General features: G+C 42.6%; 1 non-coding gene across 1 annotated transcript; it reads right to left on the bottom strand.

Moving 5' to 3' along the window:
• Positions 1-16,096: 16,096 nt before the first annotated feature.
• Positions 16,097-16,234, bottom strand: LOC119944228. Its single transcript, XR_005455726.1, has one exon. It is a non-coding gene; the product is annotated as a small nucleolar RNA SNORA7 (small nucleolar RNA).
• Positions 16,235-21,497: the final 5,263 nt, after the last annotated feature.

Genomic DNA, 21,497 nt, shown 5'->3' with positions numbered 1-21,497 from the left:
AATCCTTGCCCAATGCTGGCAGGATACAGCCTGTGGCAAGTCCAGGAGAACTGTGGGGTTTCCAATGTCCTTACCGGAACTGGTGAGAGAGAACAGGAGAGAACAGGAGAGAACAGGAGCAGCTCTCAACATGTGTCCCAGGGCCTGTAGTGGCAAGGTGACTCCTTGCCAGAGGGAAACTGCCCCATGCCCTCTCTTCCTCCCTTCATTCCATGGGTCACTTACCATTAATCCCTATTCCCTCCCATGCTCCAACTACCAGCAGGCCCCAAGAGGTGGGCTGCATTGCGGAAGGAGCATGGGACAGTATTCTGCTAGTGAAAGAGCCAGATTGACTTCATGGGACCTGGGCCCATGGAAAATAGTACTTCCTGGGCAGATACGACTGTGGGGTAGTTAATGGTGCGTGACAACAAGGTAATTTTTCAATCACTGGGTTCTTACATCTGCTATACACGGAGGACTGAACTCGTCACTCAGGAGAATGGTGGTAATGGTGACTAAGGCGTCCTTCATCCAGGAAGTCTTCCCCAACTATTCTGTCATCCCCCAGCCCTATTTTCCCTCTCTATAGCATGGCCCAGTGGACAGAGCATGGGACTGGAAGTCAGAAGGACCTAGGTTCCAACTTTTCTCCTGTGACCTTACTCAATTTACTTAACTTCTCTGTGCCCCAGTTACCTCACATCTGTAAAATGGGGATTAAGACTGTGAGTCCCATGGGAGAGAGGGACTATATAATAATGGCATTTGTTAAGCACTTACTATGTGCAGAGCACTGTTCTCAGTGTTGGGGGGGATACAAGATGATCAAGTTGTCCCACGTGGGGCTCACAGTCTTAATCCCCATTTTATAGATGAGGGAACTGAGGCTCAGAGAACTTAAGTGACTTGCCCAAGGTCACACAGCAGACATGATTTCCTTGTATCCACACAAGAGTTTAGAGCAGTGTCTGGCACGTAGTAAGCACTTCAATTCCCCAATTATTATTAGTATTACAGCTTCTCCCATACACTTAGTCCCAGACCCTAAACTCCTAGGTAGTCCCCCATCTTCACCCCTAAAACACTCATATTCTTATCTCAGTTGCTTCCCTTACCAGTTATTTTAATGTCTGTCTCCCCAGTAAGACTGAAAACTCCCCAAATAGTGATCATGTCCAGCTATATGTAGACCGTGAGCCCACTGTTGGGTAGGGACTGTCTCTATATGTTGCCAACTTGTACTTCCCAAGCGCTTAGTACAGTGCTCTGCACACAGTAAGCGCTCAATAAATACGATTGATTGATATGTACTCTCTCAAGTGCGTAGTACAGTACTCTGCACAAAGTAAAGACTAAATAAATACCACTGATTGACGGAGTTTCCTGCCCAAAACAAAATGACAAATGAGCTTCAGTCCCAAAGGACTGAGGTAACTGACAGATGAGGTAACTGAGGCGCAGAGAGGTTTTTTAGTTTGTTTATGATAACCTTTAAGCGCTTACTATGTGCCAGGCACTGTACTAAACACCAGAATGGATATGAACTAATCAGGTTAGACACAGTCCATGTCCCACATGGACCTCACATCTTAATCCCCACTTGACAGTTGAGATAACCATGGCCCAGAGAAGTTAAATTCATCCAATTCAGTCATATTTATTGAGCGCTTACTGTGTGCAAAGCACTGTACTAAGCGCTTGGGAAGTACAAGTTGGCAATGACTTGCCCAAGGTCACACAGCAGACAAATCCTTTCCTCCACCTAACTTTCCCATAGTTGCTAACAACACCACCATTCTCCCCAGTTCTCAAGCTTGTAACCTGGTCATCGTCCTTGTCTCCTTCTGATCTTTCAACTTCATGTTTATTCTGATGCCAAATTCATTCATTCAATTGTATTTATTGAGCGCTTACTTTGTGCAGAGCACTGTACTAAGCGCTTGGGAAGTACAAGTTGGCAACATATAGAGAAGGTCCCTACCCAACAACGGGCTCACAGTCTCAAGATGCACTACTATGAGAAGCAGCGTGGCCCAGTGGAAAGAGCACGGACTTTGGAGTCAGAGGTTATGGGTTCAAATCCCGGCTCTGCCAATTGTCAGCTGTGTGACTTTGGGCAAGTCACTTAACTTCTCTGGGCCTCAGTTACCTCATCTGTAAAATGAGGATGAAGATTGTGAGCCCTATGTGGGCTCACCTGATCACCTTGTAACCTCCCCAGTGCTTAGAACAGTGCTTTGCACATAGTAAGCGCTTAATAAATGCGATTTCAGCACTTAGAACAGTGCTTTGCACATAGTAAGCACTAAATAAATGCCATTATTTAGTTTTTATTTTTTTTTTACTGTCTCTGCCACTTGCTTACTCTTTGACCTTGGGCAAGTCACTTAACATCTCTGTGTCTCTGTCTCCTCATCTGGTAAAATGGGGATTCAATGCCTGTTTTCTTTCCCCCAAGCCATGTGGAACTGTGTCAGACTGGATTAACTTGTCCCTACTCAGGCACTTTGAACAGCGCTCACCACGTAGCAAATGCTCAACAAATACAATAATAAAATGATGATAATGATAATAATGTGTCCATCCAGCAGTACTATCACCTTGAACTCTTACCACTTGCCCATCCCACATCTAGTAAACACACTAGGAGTGTTTTGGGAAAGATGATTGGAAGAAGGGGGACTGGGAGTTTGGAGTCTTTGTGATTCAAGGGGATGATGAACTTTGGCCTGGGGCTCTCCTGGTTTCCCTTTCCTGGGATTCACCAGTGTCCCAGGCCCTCATGCTGGGACACTGTGCTGAAAATCATTATCTGTAAACTAAACATGCCACAGTAGTCTGGGAGAATATTTCCACTGTCTCAGCTTCATGAACAGTACGTCTTTGCTGCTTCTGCTTCATGTGAAAGAGAACTAACTGTGAGAAATGAACCCCAGATGGAGTGTACCTGCAATTCAGATTTATTACCTTTTGGGGAGCTCCACAAGGATGGGGTTGTTTGTAACATGAAAGAAGAAATGCCACAGGTTTGGATAAACACTGAGATAATAATAGAAAGTGACAATATATGATCTTTCCCAGACAAGTGAAATCACGTTAGGGTTACTCAAGGGGCACTGAGGCAGGAAAAGGGAAAGTCTGATTTTATGGGGAAGGGAATGAAAAGGAGCCAGAACTCGAATAAAGGGATCGAAACTAAACTTCGTGTTCCGGAACAAAAAGATCCCTGGTTATGTGTGGAGAGAATTGGGAAAATGTTGTTTTATAGATTTTATTTCAAGGGATTTTGTCTGGTATTTTGAAAATTCTAACTGGGGACAAGTTTAAATGAGATTACCCTTATTAATATGAATGGTTGGGATGTTTAGTTTAATGAACACATTTTTTCTTCAAGGAATAAATTGTCCTCAATAATTACAACTGTAATTTTCATTGCACTGCTTGAAACCCCAGACGAAAATTACTTATCATGATGCCTATCAGATAGGGCATATGAATGCTTTGTAACTGAAATGTCTGGCTTCAAAATAGTCTCCACATTCTCTCTGGAACCATTTCACAGCAAGCAAGCAGACAGCATGGTTTGATATATTTCACGACCTGGGATTAGAAGATTTGGAGGTCCAATTCTATATCTATCGGATTTTGAGCAATTGGATTGACCTCTCTGGGTTCACTTCATCTTCTGCAAAGAGCTTTATAATCTGCAGAAACAATATGGACATACGAGTATTTGTGGAGCAGTGAATGGCAAAAAAAACCCACTTCAGGACTAAAGTGCCTGTTAAATGGTCAATAATCACATGCTGATGAGAAGAAACCTAACAGGGATACATTTGTCAACCCAAATTTTGGCTTGAGATGAAAGTCACTTATTAAAAAGAGAGTCTGAGATAATGTGCTGATAACTGAAGGAGGGAACTCTTTTCAATAACAGTTTCATTTGAAGTCAAGTTTAGATTGGAAGTTTCCACTCATGGAAAAATAATTTTAACAAACTCTTAAAGCCTGTCATCTAAATCTTCATCCTAAACAAAACAGTGAAAAATCTAGACCAATGGACTCTATCCATTGAATGATCACTTATTTTGGATTTGATAACATTCTACAGAATCCACTAATGGTACAAATGTAGCATAATTTGGTTTACTATTCTCCAATGACTGTCTCTGTGTAAAATATAAATACCCAATAAAAATAAGGAAAAATTTATAAATAGGAAAAATATGTTTTTGTAAATACATAAAACTCCACTGACTCTTTAAACATGCTGACTGTGACTTCACCAGATTAATTCAGTGTTTTTCAATATGCTTCGGAGTTTGGCGTATGCATACACTGCTGTTTTAGGCCACATGGATCCCTGATCCTCTTGAGAAAGAAATGCCAATGCAAAATTCCAGAATTGATTCCCCATAGTATGATATTTGCCTTTGTCACTTTGCCTAAGTTTCGCTAAAGTCATGAATCTTCTGGAAAATAATTAATGGGTTCTTCTCATTAGGAGAAGCAGCATGGCAGAGTGAATAGAGCAAAGGCCTGGGAGTTAGAAGGATCTGGATTCTAATCACATCTCCTCCAATGGTCTGCTGTGTGACCTTGGGCAAGTCACTTCACTTCTCTGGGCCTCAGTTACTTCATCTGTAAAATGGGGATTGAAACTGTGAGCCCCACCTGGGACAGGGACTGTGTCCAACCCATTTTGCTTGTATCCACCCCGGTGCCAATTACAGCGGTTGGCACATAATAAGTGCTTAACAAATACCATACTACTACTAATAATTATTATTATTATCTCAAATGTGCTCCTTTGACTATACCAGAAATTATATGACTTGAAATGTCCAGTGGCTACCAATCAATCTGCGCATCAGGCAGAAACTCCTCACCCTGGGCTTCAAGGCTGTCCATCACCTCGCCCCCTCCTACCTCACCTCCCTTCTCTCCTTCTACTGCCCAGCCCGCACCCTCCGCTCCTCCACCGCTAATCTCCTCACTGTACCTCGTTCTCGCCTGTCCCGCCGTCAACACCCGGCCCACGTCATCCCCCGGGCCTGGAATGCCCTCCCTCTGCCCCTCCGCCAAGCTAGCTCTCTTCCTCCCTCCAAGGCCCTGCTGAGAGCTCACCTCCTCCAGGTGGCCTTCCCAGACTGAGCCCCTTCCCTCCTCTCCCCCTCGTCCCCCTCTCCATCCCCCCATCTTACCTCCTTCCCTTCCCCACAGCACCTGTATATATGTATATATGGTTGTACATATTTATTACTCTATTTATTTATTTATTTATTTTACTTGTACATTTCTATCCTATGTATTTTATTTTGTTGGTATGTTTGGTTCTGTTCTCTGTCTCCCCCTTTTAGACTGTGAGCCCACTGTTGGGTAGGGACTGTCTCTATGTGTTGCCAATTTGTACTTCCCAAGCGCTTAGTACAGTGCTCTGCACATAGTAAGCGCTCAATAAATACGATTGATTGATTGATTGATTTAGCAACAGAAGATAGTGCCATCTTGGTCATGCCTGAAGAAATAAAGACAGAAATTTAATGAGATATATGTAATGTGGTTTTGGTAAGGCATCGAAAGAGGAAAGAAAAGCAAGCAAAGATTTAGCTGTTTGAAGAAAAACAGCAAAAGTGGAGAGAGCAGAATGAAACAAATACTGTAGTTCTCATTTATGATATTCTTGACTACCTGAACTTAGTCTAAAAATCTCGGCCTCATCATCTATAAGATGAATGATGAAACTTTCAGGTAAGCACAGAAATCTGTATACTTTAAAAGGCGCTGTTCCTGGTTCTGCTCTTTTTAACATTACTAAAATCCATCCTTTCATCTACATCCAAACGGCTACTATGCTCATCCAATCACTCATCCTAGCCCACCTAGATTACTGTCTCACCCTCCTTGCTGACCTCCCTGCCTTCTGTCTCTCCCAACTCCAGTCCATACTTCAGTCTGCTGCCTGGATCATTTTCCTACAGAAACATTCAGTCCGTGGTTTCCGCACTCCTCAAGAACCTCCACTGGTTGCCCATCCACCTATGTATCGAACAGAAACTCCTTATCGGTGGCTTTAAAGCACTCAATCTCCATTCCCGCTCCTACCTCACTTTGCTACTCTCTTACTACAACTCAGCCTATGCACTCCGATCCTCTAACGCTAACCTACTCGCTGTACCTTGATCTCATCCATCTCACCACTGACCTCTCGCCCAAGTCCTGCCTCTTTGTCTGGAACACCCTCTCTCTTCACATCTCTCTCCCCAACTTCAAAGCCTTATTGACGTCACATCTCCTCCAAGAGGCCTTTCTTGACTAAGCCTTCATTTCCTCCTTTACCACTCCTTTCTGCATCACCCTGACTTGCTCCCTTTACTTGCCATCCACCCCTCCCTAGATCCACAGCACTTATGTATATATTCACAATTTATTCATTTATATTAATTTCTGACTCCCCCTCTAGACTATAAGCTCACTCTGGGCAAGAAATGTGTCTGTCATAATACTGTACCGTACTCTCCTAAATGCTTAGTACAGTGTCCTGCACACAATAAGCTCCTCAGTAAATAGATTTGGCTTATAATTTGCCTACTAGCAATGAAGTGCTAAGATTGCAAAGGAGTCCTCTGTGCTATGTTGTACTCTTCTTGCAAGTACTGGATTCCCACAGTACCTGGGAATAATTCAGAGGTGAAGAAAATATCTTGTTCTTTGGCAGAATTTCAGAGGAAAAGAATCGAAAGGGTGAACTGAACCAAACATTTCAAACTCAGCCTCAGACAACAGGAACATTGAATGTATCTTCAGGGGAGGACTTCAGGGTGAAATGCTTCCCTTGAACCTTCAAAAGAGAACTTTCTCTCCCTTAATCACTGTAGGTAGCACAAGGGCTATAAAGTTGGAAGAAACATCAACTAATGAAGTTAATTTGTGACTAGTCATTTTCCTTTCAACGTTCCAAAATATTGGATGCAAATGACAGGAAAGAACAGAAATCACAGTGGGATGGATTATAATAACTTTATCTCTAACCTCTCCAGTGGAAGTGCATCTTCTGCTCCTTACCCAGTTTAGATGAATAGTGACCTGATGCATCACGCTCATTGTAAAAACTTCCCAAGGTATGTCCCCTTAAAATAGACCCCATTAAAACCTTCACTTGAAAATTAGTTCACCTGTGTAACTTCCCGTTCGTTCTTTGAATTACAGTTGACAGGCGACATTTTATGGACACAGTCTCACTCATTGCATAGTGAAGAGTAGCCTACTTTGAGAATAATAAATAAAAGAGAAAGGACCATGTTTTTTATTCCTTTTATCCTAGCTCATCAAATTTCCCATCTCTGACTGGAGACTTGTATTTTCGCTTTTATGACTGGGAAGTGAGAGCAGCTTTTTGAAAGCTGGCTGATTTGACAGGGCTGTGCCATTTCACCAGTGTGATCACAAATATTTTTAGGACTTTCAGAGAGGCATCTGACATGGAGTTATTGCCATGTCTTTGAAGAGAGGATACTGAGAATTTTGAGTATAACCTCAAAATGACATATTTAAACAGGACAACATCCAGGGGAAAGGGAGCTATCTTCAGAGAGGCAGTCGGAACAATTGCTCTTCCTTTCCTCTCTTCCAAGATTAGGACATTAGAGAAAAGTCCCCATGTATTGGTCAGGGTTGACAGTCTTTGCTGCAGACAAGATTGTAGGCCAGAAGCAGGTGAATGACTTGCCTCTACCCCAAAGCTTAGAACAATTCTTGACTCTGTAAATGCTTAACAAATATTATTAAAAAATGACAAAATGGAAGATCCGGCCTGGGTTCACACTCTCCCAATCCCATGGCCTGCCTGATTCAGGGAACAGTGGACTTGACTCATCTCTCTGCATCTCTAAATACATATATCTTTACCTATCTATTTCCTGGCCCCTCTCTCCCTCCCCCTTCTTTCATCTCTCTTTCTGTCTCTCCCTCTCTGTTTCTTTGGCACATGTCCCTCTGCTTCTCTGCCTCTTCCCTCTCTATGGGATTCATCCCTCAACCTCTTCTTAGCTCCAGGACATTTCTACCTGGATGTCCCATCAACAGCGCAAGCTTGATATGCCTAAAACAGAACACTTTTTCTTTCCTCCCAGTTCCTCTCCTCCACTTGACATTGTCATCACATTTTTTCACCATCTTTTCAGCCTCTAAAACAGTAGACCTTGATGTTATTCATTCATTCATTCATTCAATCGTATTTATTGAGTACTTACTGTGTGCAGAGCACTGTACTAAGCGCTTGGAAAGTACAAGTTGGCAACATATAGAGACAGTCCCTACGCAACAGTGGGCTCACAGTCTAGAAGGGGGAGACTCCACCCTCCACACTCCTTGACTCCACCCTCTCTTTCAACTCCCATTTCATCCTGTCACTAAATCTTGTCAGTTTTTCCTCCAGAATATTTCCAAGATTCATCCCTTCCTATCCATTCAAAGGACCACCATTGTGGTCATATCCCAGTTTGACATCACCTTATGCACAGATCTCCCTACTTTGGTTTCTTTCCTGCCCAGTCTATATTTCACTCTGCTGCATGAATTATTTTCTGAAAATGTCATTCTGCACACACCTTCTTCCTCAAAAGCCTTCGGTGGTTATTTATTCCTCTCATCATCGAGCAGAAACTCCAGACCATGGCTTTAAAGCACTTAATCAGCTCATCCTCTTCTTAACCACTCTCTTATCCCATCACACCTCAGCTTGTACTCTTTACTCTTCTCAAGCTAACTTATTGTGCCTTAGGGAAGCAGCATGGTATAGTGGATAGAGCATGGGCCAGGGAATCAGAAAGTCATGGGTTCTAATCCCAGCCTTGCCACTTGTCTGAAATTCAATTAACTTCTCTGTGCCTCAGTGACCTCATCAGTAAAACAGAGATTGAGACTACGTCCCCCATGGGACAAGGACTGTGTCCAACCCAATTTGCTTGTATCTATCCAAGTGCTTAGTACAGTGCCTGGCACATAGTAAGTGCTTAACAAATACCACAGTTACTTTTATTATTATTCTTATTCTTGGCTTCTTGTCCCTTTGCTCTCAGTTTCCCTTCTCCATTCCCTTGCTCTATCACTTAAAGATTTCCCTAAATATATATGTACTTCCCTTTTTTCCTTCCTCATTCAGTGTTGCTCTCCCCCACTAGAGTATATGCATCTTGAAGGCAAGGGTTATGTCTCATAACTCTAGTGTACTCTGTCAAGTGCTATGGGCAATGTTCTGCACACAGTAGCGGTCAATACATTTCCTGATTATCTCTTGGGTCTTTCTCTTTGTCTCTTCTCTCTCCTCTCCAAGTAGGTCACTGTGCTCTCGGATTCTGGATAGGTCAGAAAGTGCAGAGCTGGGTGCCCGCTTGCTCCTCTGGCTGTGTCTGTGGTGCCTACCCATGACATCACTTGCACTATTTTGGAGAAGTCAGTCTAAATTCATATTAAGGTGGGGAAATCAGTTGGAAGTATTAGAGAAGGCTGTTTGAGAGCTAAACCCGGAAAGTTTTATAATGGGAAGCAAAGTACGGGCTTTGAAGGCCAGGAAAACCAAAGTATTTCATTGGAGTAGGGATTCTGGAAAGTTTAACCATGTTATCGAGGGCAAGTGAAATTTAGTTGGCTGTCAAGAGTCTGAGGCAGAAACATCTGCTGTTTCCAATAGCAAATAAGAATTTGCATTTAGTAATTACTGAATTAGATTACTTTAGTGATTCAATTAATCAATCAGTGGTACTTATTGAGTGTTTACAGTCTGCTGAATAGCGTATAAAGTGCTTGGACTAGTACAGTGCAATAGAGTTGATCGACACAATCCATACTCACAAGGAGCTTACTGTCTACAGTGGGAGACAGATTTTAAAATATTTTCTAAGGTATTTGTTAAGTATGGTTCTAAGTGCTGGAGTGGTTAAAAGTTAATTAGGTCGTGCACAGTCCCTGTCTCACATGTACCTTATAGTCTAAGTAGAAGGGAATGGAATTTAATCCCCATTTTACAGTTGAAGAAACTGAGGCCCAGAAGTGAAGTGCCCAAGGTCACACAGCAAGCTAGAGGCAGAGCTGGGATTGGAACCCAAATCCTCTGACTCCCAGTGCCATGTTTTTTCCACTAGACCATGCTGCTTCAGAAAAAGATAGGGGAAGTAGTAGAGAATAAGGATATGTACATTAAAGCTGTGGGACAGGAGTATCAAAGTGCTTACTGGGAATACATTCAAAGTGCATAACTGATGCAGAGGGGAGGGGAGGTAGGGGAAATGAGGGCTTAGTCAGGGAAGGCCTATTGGAGGAGATGTGATTTTAGGAGAATTTTAAGGTGGATAGAGTGGTGGATGGAAGGCTATGAAGAGGAGGGTAGCTCCATGCCCAAGCGAGGAAGTGGTCAAGAGTTTGGCTTGTATGATATACGAGAAAGAGGTCCAGAGAGCAGGTTGGTGTTAGAGGAGTTGGTTGTGGTTGAGGTATGCACCTGTACACAGGTGGGAAAGTTGAGGCAGAGACACATTAGCATATTTTTCCACTAGGTCATGCTGCCTCTTGGTGGTTGGCTCAGGAGAAAAATCAAAGGGTGTATGTTCTTCTGATTTTTCTTCTAGACTAATTACCACCAAGCCACACATCCAAGCCAATTTAAACATCCACAGCAATTTTTTAAAAAAGAAGAAAAGATGTCTGTGACACTGTCCCAACATGTCTCAGGAAACTGTCTCTGTAACCCGTCTCAGATTCTACCCTTGATCTTTCCTCTTCGCACTGTCCTTCTGAAAAGACTGGTCACCCCAACTAAAGATTCCCTTTAGTGTAATCATTTGTTTTCCCCGTAAAGCTCCAGAGGGATAATGAAATTGATTGAATCTCCCAAAGGGAGCCTGGGCAAGTTTCTGATGCTGTGATGTGATCTAAGAGTTAGGGTCTTGGAAATTTGTCTATAGTTGGACTTGGATGTGGATTCCTGTCATAATCAACCAAGAAGCATGATTCATGGCATCTACCTCTACTAATGATGGAGAAGAAAAGGGCTCTGAAATGACCTTTGAGGACCCTACTCTTTAGTGCTAATTTAGGTTGTATCTTTGCCAGTAAGTGAAATGAAGAACTACGGAAGTATCTGATGATATTGACATATTCCCAGTATTGTGGTGCTATATAGTTACCTCATCTGTAAAATGGAGATTAAGACTGCGAGCCCCCCGTGGGACAAGCTGATCACCTTGTAACCTCCCCGGCGCTTTGCACATAGTAAGCGCTTAATAAATGCCATCATTATCCTGAGCTTAGAACAGTGCTTTGAACATAGTAAGCACTTAATAAATGTCATTATTATTATTATATGATTGAGGAATGTATAAAATGGGCACAACCAGCAACTAAGAACTATTTTCAGTCCTTAAAACTCTTCCAGACCTGAATTTGTCATGTCATCGTCTCAGTACTGAAGCTACAAGTGTTCAGGGGTTTCTGGAATGGGACGTATGTAAAAGGTAAGGGGGACTGTGTTATATAAAGAAAGAAATCAGCTCGATTTTAAACTCCTTGAGGGCAGAGATTGTGTCTTCTAACTCGGTTCTATTCTTGACATTTATTATTGAGAATGGTTTACAAGTGGTCCTCCTGAAACTGCTCAAGAAACCTCTCCAAGGAAGGTTCAAGTAACACAGCCATATCCGCAGGTTTGCCAGATTTATAGACCTTCAGTTTTTGCCATAAAGATAGATAGCCTGTTGTTGCCAAACCCTTGTAAATTCTTGAAGGACATCCTGGCCTTCTGTTGCCTATATGTGCATCAGTGGGAATGAGTGTGGCCTAATGGAAAGAGCACCTACATCAGGGTTGCAGGATCTGGGTTCTAATTCTGTCTCTGCCACTTACTTGTCCGCTTTGTGACCTTAGTCAAATCACTTAATTTCTTTGTGCCTCTGATACTTCATCTGTAAAATGTGGATTAAGCCTCTGAGTCCCATGTGGGAAATGGACTGCCTCCGACCTGATTATCTTGTATCTACCCAACTTAGTACAGTGCTTTACAACACTTAAAAAAATGAATAACACGCTTTTTACCGCACTAAGCGCCCTGTGGCAAAAGAAACCTTTCACTGTACATAAGGACTCCCAAATGCAGGCTAATGCATAGCTTTTCATCAGGCATATTTACTGTCAGTTCACTCCATGTGCTGATTCTGAAGCAAAGCACAGTCATGTATAAGTCTTCTGGTTGTCTCCAGAGCACTGTCATCAGCACAGAGCAGATGCTGGATGAATGTCAGACTCAAAGACTTTCAAGGTGGCTCACAGCCTATTGAATTGGAGGACTTTCCTGGTGAATATTTCCCCTATCTGTAATTTTTTCAATGTCTGTCTCCCCCTGTAGATTGTAAGCTTCTTGTGGGCAGGGGTCATATCTATCAACTCTATTCGCACTGCACTTTCCCAAGCACTTACTACCGTGTTCTACACACAGTAAGCACTCAATAAATACGAGTGATTTAAGTAACAGGGAGAATAGCCATTGAATCTCCATTTTGGAGTTGGCTGAGGAACAGATAAGTTAAGTGACTTGCCCAAGGTCAGCCCTGCAGGCAAGTGGCAGAGCTGGAATTAGAATACAGGCCCTCTAACTCTTACCACTAGGCCACGGTGCCTCTGTGGTGGATGTCCGCTTCAAAGGCAGAACTGGGGAGAAAGCAAGGGGGGTGTAATACATTCAATCGTATTTATTGAGTGCTTACTGTGTGCAGAGCACTGTACTAAGCGCTTGGGAAGTACAAGTCGACAACATATAGAGACAGTCCCTACCCAACAACGGGCTCACAGTCTAGAAGGGGGAGACAGATAACAAAACAAGTAGACAGGTGTCAATGCCATCAGAATAAATGGAATGTAATTGTTTATTCTTCCTCCTTTATCTCTCATGGGGCTTTATGGGCCCCAGATGTTTAGTAAGCTTCACCTGTGACTGTTAGACTCTGGTCAACTTGAATGGTTACAGTAGCATCAGACTTCTGCCAGCCCCCTTTACCCACTGACCTGCTGTACTTTGCCTCACAAGGAGCCAGAGGACCTGGGTTCTAATCCTGACTCCACCACTTGCCCACTGTGAGACCTTGGGTGAGTCACGTAACTTCCCTGTGCCTCAGTTACTCTATCTCTTTAATAGGGATTAAATCCTCCCTTCAATTTAATCAGCCAGTGGCATTTATTTGAGTGCTTACTATGTGCAGAGCACTGTACTAAGAGCTTGGGAGAGCAGAATTAGCGGACATATTCCCTGCCCATAATGATCTTACAATCTCGAAGAGGAGACAGACATTAATGTGAAGAAATAATTTATAGTGAATAATTTAAAGATGTGTACACAAGTGCTGTGGGGTTAGGGGTGGGATGACTAGCAAATAATAATGGCATTTATTAAGTACTTACTATATGCAAAGCACTGTTCTAAGCACTGGGGAGGTTACAAGGTGATCAGGTTGTCCCACAGGGGGCTCACAGTCTTAATCCCCATTTTACAGATGAGGTAACCGAGGCGCAGAGAAAAGTTACGTGACTTGCCCAAAGTCACACAGTTGACAGTTGGTGGAGCCGGGATTTGAACCCATGACCTCTGACTCCAAAGCCCGGGCTCTTTCCACTGAGCAATACTACTTCCCCTGCAAATGTCCAACCGGTCACGGACCTGCATAGAAGACACACCCAAGCTCATAAACAATGCTAATACTGCGAGCCCCATGTGGAACAGGGACTTGTCCAACCTGATTATCTTGCATCTACCCCAGCACTCAATACAGACTATTCTCCTTATCTTATATGTGTTTTTATTGCTGCACCTATTCCAGCATTCAGTTCAGTCTATTGTCTTTATCTTGTAAAAGTTTTCATTGTTGTACTTTCCTGCTGTGTCAGTCATCAAACCCATCTCCACTTTAGTCTTAGATTATGAGCTCCTTGAGGGACAGGATTATTTAGTGTCTGGCACATAGTAAGCCCTTAACAAATACCACAATTATTATTTCCCAGTGATAGTACAGTACTCTGTGCACAGTAGGTACTTAATACATTCTATTACTACTTCTACTACTATTATTATTTAGTTAATCATATTTATTGAGTGCTTACTGTACGCGGAGCACTGTACTAAGTGCGAGAGAGTACAATATAACACATTTCCTGCCCACAACGAGCTTACAGTCTACAAAAAGATGCTCATTCCTGACTTTACTATTCTTGCAAGCTTCTGAATTTGTGCCCAGATTTCCCATCCTAGGTTCATCTTTCAAACTCTTCCAATAGAGTCAATTTAGAATCAGCAGAGGCCTTCAAATCTGGAAGAATTTTTCCACCTAATCCTTCAATCAGTCATATTTATTGAGCACTTACTGTACAGAGCACTGTATTAAGCGCTTGTAAAAATACAATATAACAGAATTGGTAGACATGTTCCTACACAAAATGAACTTTGAATCCTTGGGAAATAAGTGATTATTCAAAGCATATTTGGCTGTGTACAGGGGTATCAGATCTGGAACCTTTTTTTCTCTGGACACCAGGAGGAGGGGCTGGAAAATTGGCTGACAAGGAGAAAGTGGGAAACTTTCATTTTGCCAATCAAGCTTCACATACCATCATCCCACCATCTGTGCCCTGTAACTTTCAGAGGAAAGAGTGGCACTAAACCTGCCCCTTTTCCCTTTGAATATATAAATTGGAGTTAATTTGGATTTTACAGGCAGAGACAAGTAAGCTTTCCTTTGTGGGCAGGGAACCCATCTACCAACTCTGTTGTATTCTCCCAAGGGCTTAGTGCACAGTAAGCTCCCAATAAATACAATTGATCGATTGATTGATTAAAAAGGTGAAGTTGTGTTTTACCAAATTATGAACGAAGCTCATCTTAAATAGCTTCTGGAAAAGCAACCTCCATAAAGTAGTGAAGTTACAGTTGGCCTGGGCATGGCTAATCCATTTGAACCTTAAATATTTACTTCCTTTCTCTTCTTCTACCAATGCCTCCTAAGCATATGGTATGTTGCTAAACAGCAGAGGGTTCAGTCTTCAGGGAACTAAAACCTCTGATGATATTCTTTTGCTTAATCTTCTCCTTCTACTGCATTCCCCAGCAGGGAGTCATTTTTAAAAATTTTCATTTTCATGAAAAGTCCTGTGTTTCTCTGGGCTTCCATTTTCCACTTTCACAATTCGTATAAACATTTCCACTTGTGAAAATGACTAGAATGAATTGTCACCATGGTGGTAAAGGGCTTTGAGCTCCGAAGGGGAAATTCAGAACCCAAATTCCTCAGAGTATTCAGAATGTATATTATCAGAGATATTGGGAGTCTGGGCTTCAGGGGCTTCGGGAACCCCCCTGAATCTTCTAGTGCTCAGGCCACCTTCCCTGACTAAGCCCTCCTTCCCTCTTCTGCCTCTCCTTTTTGCATTGACCTGCTTTACTTTCTTCATTCATTCCCCCCCTGCAGCCCCACAGCACTTATGTACACATCTATAATGACTGTAAGCTTGTTGTGGGCAGGAAGTATGTCTGTTATGTTGTTACACTGTGCTCTCTCCCAAGCTTTTAGTACAGTGCATTGCAGTGCAGTACAGTGCACACTAAGCACTCAACCAATACAGTTAACTGACTGACTGACAGGCTGGTTATTTGTCCTCTTTGGTGATGGCATTGGCAGGAGGGAAGGCTGTGCTCATGCTCAAACAGGTCATATATTTCTGGATCTATTTCTCTGAAATCCTCTGGAAATCACATCTTCTCCAGGAGACTTTCCCGATTCATTTATCTCCCTACCGCAAATAATATTTGCGGTGTTTGTTAAGCACTTACTTTGTGCCACACACTGTACTCAGCACTGGGGTCTTGTCTTGAACTGTTTAGCCATCTCCGACCCATAGAGACTTCACGGACACATCTCTGCCAGAACGCCCCATCTCCATCTGCAATCGTTCTGGTAGTGGATCCACAGACTTTTCCTGGTCAAAATATAGAAGTGGCCGTCTTCTACCCAGCAAACTTTAGTCTCTGCCCTCGACTCTCTCCCATCCCACTTCCGCCCAGCACAGGTGAGATTTGAATTATGGCAGATTGCCTTCCACTCACTAGCCACTCCCCAAGCTAGGAATGGAATGGGTAAGCCTCTGCTTGACTCCCCCTCCCATAGCCAAGACTAGTAGAGAACAGGAAACTCTCCAGATGTGATCCTGAGAGGGGCGGCACTGGGGTAATGAAGGTAATACAAGATAATCAAGTCCCACACAGGGCTCACAGTCTAAATAGGAAGAAGAGAAAGTCTGGAATCCCAATTTTGCAGATGAGGGAACTGAGGCACAGAGAAGTGAAGTGACTTGTCCAAGGTCACTTCTCATGTGGTGGAGCTGGGGGTACAACACAGGTCCTCTGATGCCCAGGTCTGTGCTCTTTACACTAGGCTACACTAGGCTACTTTAGACTGTGAGCCCACCGTTGGGTAGGGACTGTCTCTATATGTTGCCAACTTGTACTTCCCAAGCGCTTAGTACAGTGCTCTGCACACAGTAAGCGCTCAATAAATACGATTGATGATGATGATGATGGCTACACTGCTTCTCTTTATCCCTCCAACTGCTGCTTCAACACTCTTCTATCCTTGCAAGCATTGGGCACTTACTCCCTTAGCCCCTGGAGAACTTAGGTTCATCCCTTTATTCTCTATTTCCTCTTCCTATCTACAATTTAGTGTATTGTCAGCCTTCCCAGCTAGATTATAAATTCCTTTATCAATCAATCAATCAATCATATTTATTGAGCGCTTACTGTGTGCAGAGCACTGTACTAAGCGCTTGGGAAGTACAAGTCGGCAACACATAGAGACAATCCCTACCCAACAGCGGGCTCACAGTCTAAAACTGTGAGTTTTTAGAGCAGTGATCTTGTTTAACTCTTTTGCACTCTCCTAAGTGGTTAATACAGTGCTCTGCAGAGAGTAGGTGCTTAACGAATACTGCAGATTGCTTGGATCTTTGTTCCCACACAGCTTCAGATCCACAAATAACAGGAAGTGGGGAAGTTTGTCCTTGATGGGAGCGTGCTCCGAACCCTCTCCCCATGGACCACCTGCCCAGAAAAGTGACTCGTGAAGGGGAGATTTCTTGGTGGGGCCCAGCCTGGGCTCCAGAATCCTCAACCTGCTTTCCCCCTTAATGATTTAAATCCATTCTTCCAGGTTGATTATGGCTCTAAACTGCTTAGAGACACAAGCCTCCCTGTTCTACTGTATTACTACTACTGTTGAGAAGCAGCGTGGTTCAGTGGAAAGAGCCCGGGCTTTGGAGTCAGAGGTCATGGGTTCACATCCCAGCTCCGCCACCTGTCAGCTGTGTGACTTTGGGCAAGTCACTTCACTTCTCTGTGCCTCAGTTCCCTCATCTGTAAAATGGGGATGAAGACTGTGAGCCCCCAATGGGACAACCTGATCACCTTGTATCCAACCTGATCACCTTGTATCTCCCCCAGTGCTCAGAACAGTGCTTTGCACATAGTAAGCACTTAATAAATACCATTATTATTATTATTATTATTATTACTGTTCACTTTAACAGGGGGAGAAAATTCCCACCTGTATACCTTTTCCCAGTGCTTAGTACAGTGCTCTGCCAACAGTAAGAGCTCAACGAACACTATTACTATTACTACTATTACTATGGGCTCCTTTTTCAAGAAGGGAATTAGATATCCTACTATTAGATATTAGATATCCTATTATCATTATTATTATCCTATTCGATATAGATATCCTATTGATGGATGCTCTAAGTGGAGTTGGAGAATATGTAGCAGTCTCCATCCTGAATTGAAGTAGAATTTGCCTTCTTGAAATCTCAAAATACATACCAATCTCTTGGTGAAAATAAACTAATAAAACCCTCTCTAAAGAAGAAATAGTTTCTTATTTTGGTTTGAGAAGGAAGAGGTATGTACTTTTTGATTAAAAAAATACTCTTCTCTGCAAATTATTTTGCTTTATTTAAAGCTTCATTTTATTGTTGGCTAGTCATCTGGATGTTTGGGTCTTCTTGCTTTATTGGAATTTACTTTTCTCCTCCTCCTCTTCTTCCTTTCCATCCCCTCCTTCTTCTCCTCTTTCTTAAAAATAATGGAATATTTGGACCTGGATTCTATTCCCAGCTCCACAAGTTGTATGCTGTTTGATTTGGGTCAAGTCATTTAACTTCTCTGTGACTCTTGCTTTATTGGAATTTACTTTTCTCCTCCTCCTCTTCTTCCTTTCCATCCCCTCCTTCTTCTCCTCTTTCTTAAAAATAATGGAATATTTGGACCTGGATTCTATTCCCAGCTCCACAAGTTGTATGCTGTTTGATTTGGGTCAAGTCATTTAACTTCTCTGTGACTCAGTTTCCTCTATAAAATTGGGGATTTGATGTATGTTTCCCCTCCGATTTAGGCTGTGAGCGCTCTGTGGGCCTGATCTGATTATCTTGTATTTACCATAGTGCTTAGTGTAGTGTTTGACACATAATAAGCAGTTGACCCATGTCACAGTGGTTATTATCATAATATCATAGCCTGATTCCACCTCAGCCCTGTTCTCATACCTCAGAGAAGTCACTGGTGCCTAGTGGGGGCCATTGCATTTCTAATTCTGACCTACTTTAGGAAGATAAATCTGTCAGGTTTGTGTAAACTGGTTGTGGGCAGAGAACGTGTCCGTTATATTGTCATGTTGTACTCTCCCACTGCTTAGTACAGTGCTCTGCACACAATAAGATCTCAATAAATACAAGTGACTGATTTTGAACTTGGGCTTCTATTTTGTGACCATGAGTGACTCACCTCAGAGCCTACCTCCCCACTCTCCCTCAGACATGCAAGAGCACACATGATGCTGCTGTGAGACCAGCAAGAAAGAAAAAACCGATTTGAATCAGAAAGCAAAAATTCTTTAACAGGTGGTCACTAACAAGCTGCTAACATTAAGCAGCATGGTGTAGTGGCCAGCGCCTGGGCCTGGGAATCAGAAGGTCATGGGTTCCAATCCCAGCTCCACCACTTGTCTGCTGTGTGAGCTTGGGCAATAATAATAACAATAATAATAATAATAATAATGCTATTTGTTAAGTGCTTACTATGTGCAAAGCACTGTTCTAAGCGCTGGGGAGGTTACAAGGTGATCAGGTTGTCCCACGGGGGCTCACAGTTTTAATCTCCATTTTACAGATGAGAGAACTGAGGCACAGAGAAGTTAAGTGACTTGCCCAAAGTCACACATCTGACAGTTGGCGGAGCCGGGATTTGAACCCGTGACCTCTGACTCCAAAGCCCATGCTCTTTCCACTGAGCCACGCTGCTTCTCCGACTTCAAGTGAGAAGCACTTGAGAAGCACTAATCACTCCGACTTCAGAGAAGTGACTTCTCTGTGCTTCAGTGACCTCATCTGTAAAATGGGGACTGAGACCGTGAGCCCCATATGGGGCAGGGACTATCCAACCTGATTTGCTTGTATCCACCCAGCGCTTAATATAGTGCCTGGCACGTAGTAAGCACTTAACAAATACCACAAATATTAGTAGTAGTAGTAGTAGTAGGACACACTTTGAACATATCCAGGGCTTTAAGCACTTAACAAATACCACAAATATTATTATTCGTAGTAGTAAGACACACTTTGAACATATCCTGGGCTCTCTTTATACTGTTGGGAGATTACAAGAGCCAAAAACCAAACAAACAGAAAATAAAAGTATCTTGGAAAACATTCTCTTGTTGTTTCAAAGAAACTCCTCTCTACTGACTCAAGCCCAGTTAGGAAGGCAACTGAACACCTTAACAGTTAGTTTAGCTGCTCCTGTGATTCATGTTAGCTGTAAAGAAATTGACTGGAAAAACATGCTCTTCAGAGTTCAAAGTGCTCACACTTGGGAATAGAGAAAAGAAACCATTCATATTATTGTCTTTCTCTCCTAACAGATTTTTAAAAGGTAAGATCTAGGTCCATCTTCTTCTGATGGAGAAGCAGTGTGGCCTCGTGGAAAAAGCATGGGTCTGGAGCCAGAGGAGCTGGGTTCTAATCCCAGCTCTTCCATTTACCTGCTCTGTGACCTTGGGCAAGTCACTTAACTTCTTTCTGACTTGATTTCATCATCTGCAAAATGGGGATTCAATACCTGTGCTCCCTACTACTTAGAATGTGAGCCCCAGGTGGGATCTATCTTGTGCCTATCTCAACGCTCAGTACAGTGTTTGGCACGTAGTAAGTATTTAACAAAAACCGTTATTATTATTATTGTGGTTGTTATTCTATGTTAGATACCTAATCCTCTTACTGATGAAATCCTGATTTAGGTACCTGATGACTAATTGCATTTCAAGTGAAATGACTGCCTTTTAGTTGAGAGGTATGTTTTCAAGAATCCTAAACCTGATTTATATAAATCCATGGTTGTAATTTGCACTGATTTACTTTGGATTTCCATGTCCCAGAACAGAATTTCAGGATAAAATGTGGGAGGTTTGTAAGTGTTTTTATACATAGGTAGATCAAAAAATCAGGTGTATTCACCGAGTATCATAAGTATGCAAAATAATATGCTAAACCATTAGGAGAGTACAATGGAATTAATCTACATAATCCATGCCCCCAAGAAGTATATACAATCTAAGGTTGCAAAACTAAATTGGATGTAGGAAGGGGTAACAGTGTGAAGATATATACCTCTGTGCTTAGAGGTGGATGTGATTACACAAGTGCTCAGGTGATACGGAAGTCACTCTTTTGGGGTCTTTCTTTAAGCATCCCAACGTTAGCTCCACTGCTATGGGATCTCTGATGTTCCAAACTCCCTGAATACAGTATTTATTCATTTATTCATTCAATCGTATTTCTTGAGCACTTGCTGTGTGCAGAACATTGTACTCAGCACTTGGAAGCGTACAATATAACAATCAACAGACCCATTTTCAGCCACGATGAGCTTACATTCTAGAGGGGGAGAAAGGCATTAATATAAATAAGTAAATTACAGATATGTGCATAAATGGTGTGGGCCTGGGAGAGAGGATGAATAAGGGAGCAAGTCAGGGTGACCCAGAAGGGAGTGAGAGACTAGGAGAGGAGGACTTAGGGAAGGCCTCTTGGAAGAAATGTGCCTTCAATACTGCTTTTAAGTGGGGGAGTGTAATTGTCTGTCAGATTTGAGGAGGAAGGGCATTCCAGGCCAGAGGCAGGACATGGCTGAGGGGTGGGCGGGTGGATGAGGGGTGATTATCGATAAATAATCAATTTATTAATAAACTCATTAGCCACCTGGTATTTAAAATGAAAATGACTGCCAGGTGAAAGCCTCTTTCACTACCACCATCTCACTCTTGTTGATAGCTTTAGCAAGATATTGATTTCAACTTCAAAATTACCCAACAGAAAATCATACTGGGGAGATGCATGACTTCATTTGGAAAGCAGCACAAATAGCAGTGGTT

Source organism: Tachyglossus aculeatus, chromosome 22, assembly GCF_015852505.1.
Source record: "Tachyglossus aculeatus isolate mTacAcu1 chromosome 22, mTacAcu1.pri, whole genome shotgun sequence".
In the NCBI taxonomy this organism is placed as follows: Eukaryota; Metazoa; Chordata; class Mammalia; order Monotremata; family Tachyglossidae; genus Tachyglossus; species Tachyglossus aculeatus.
Note: the sequence above shows the minus strand (reverse complement) of the source record. Positions and strands in the feature narration are given on the sequence as shown.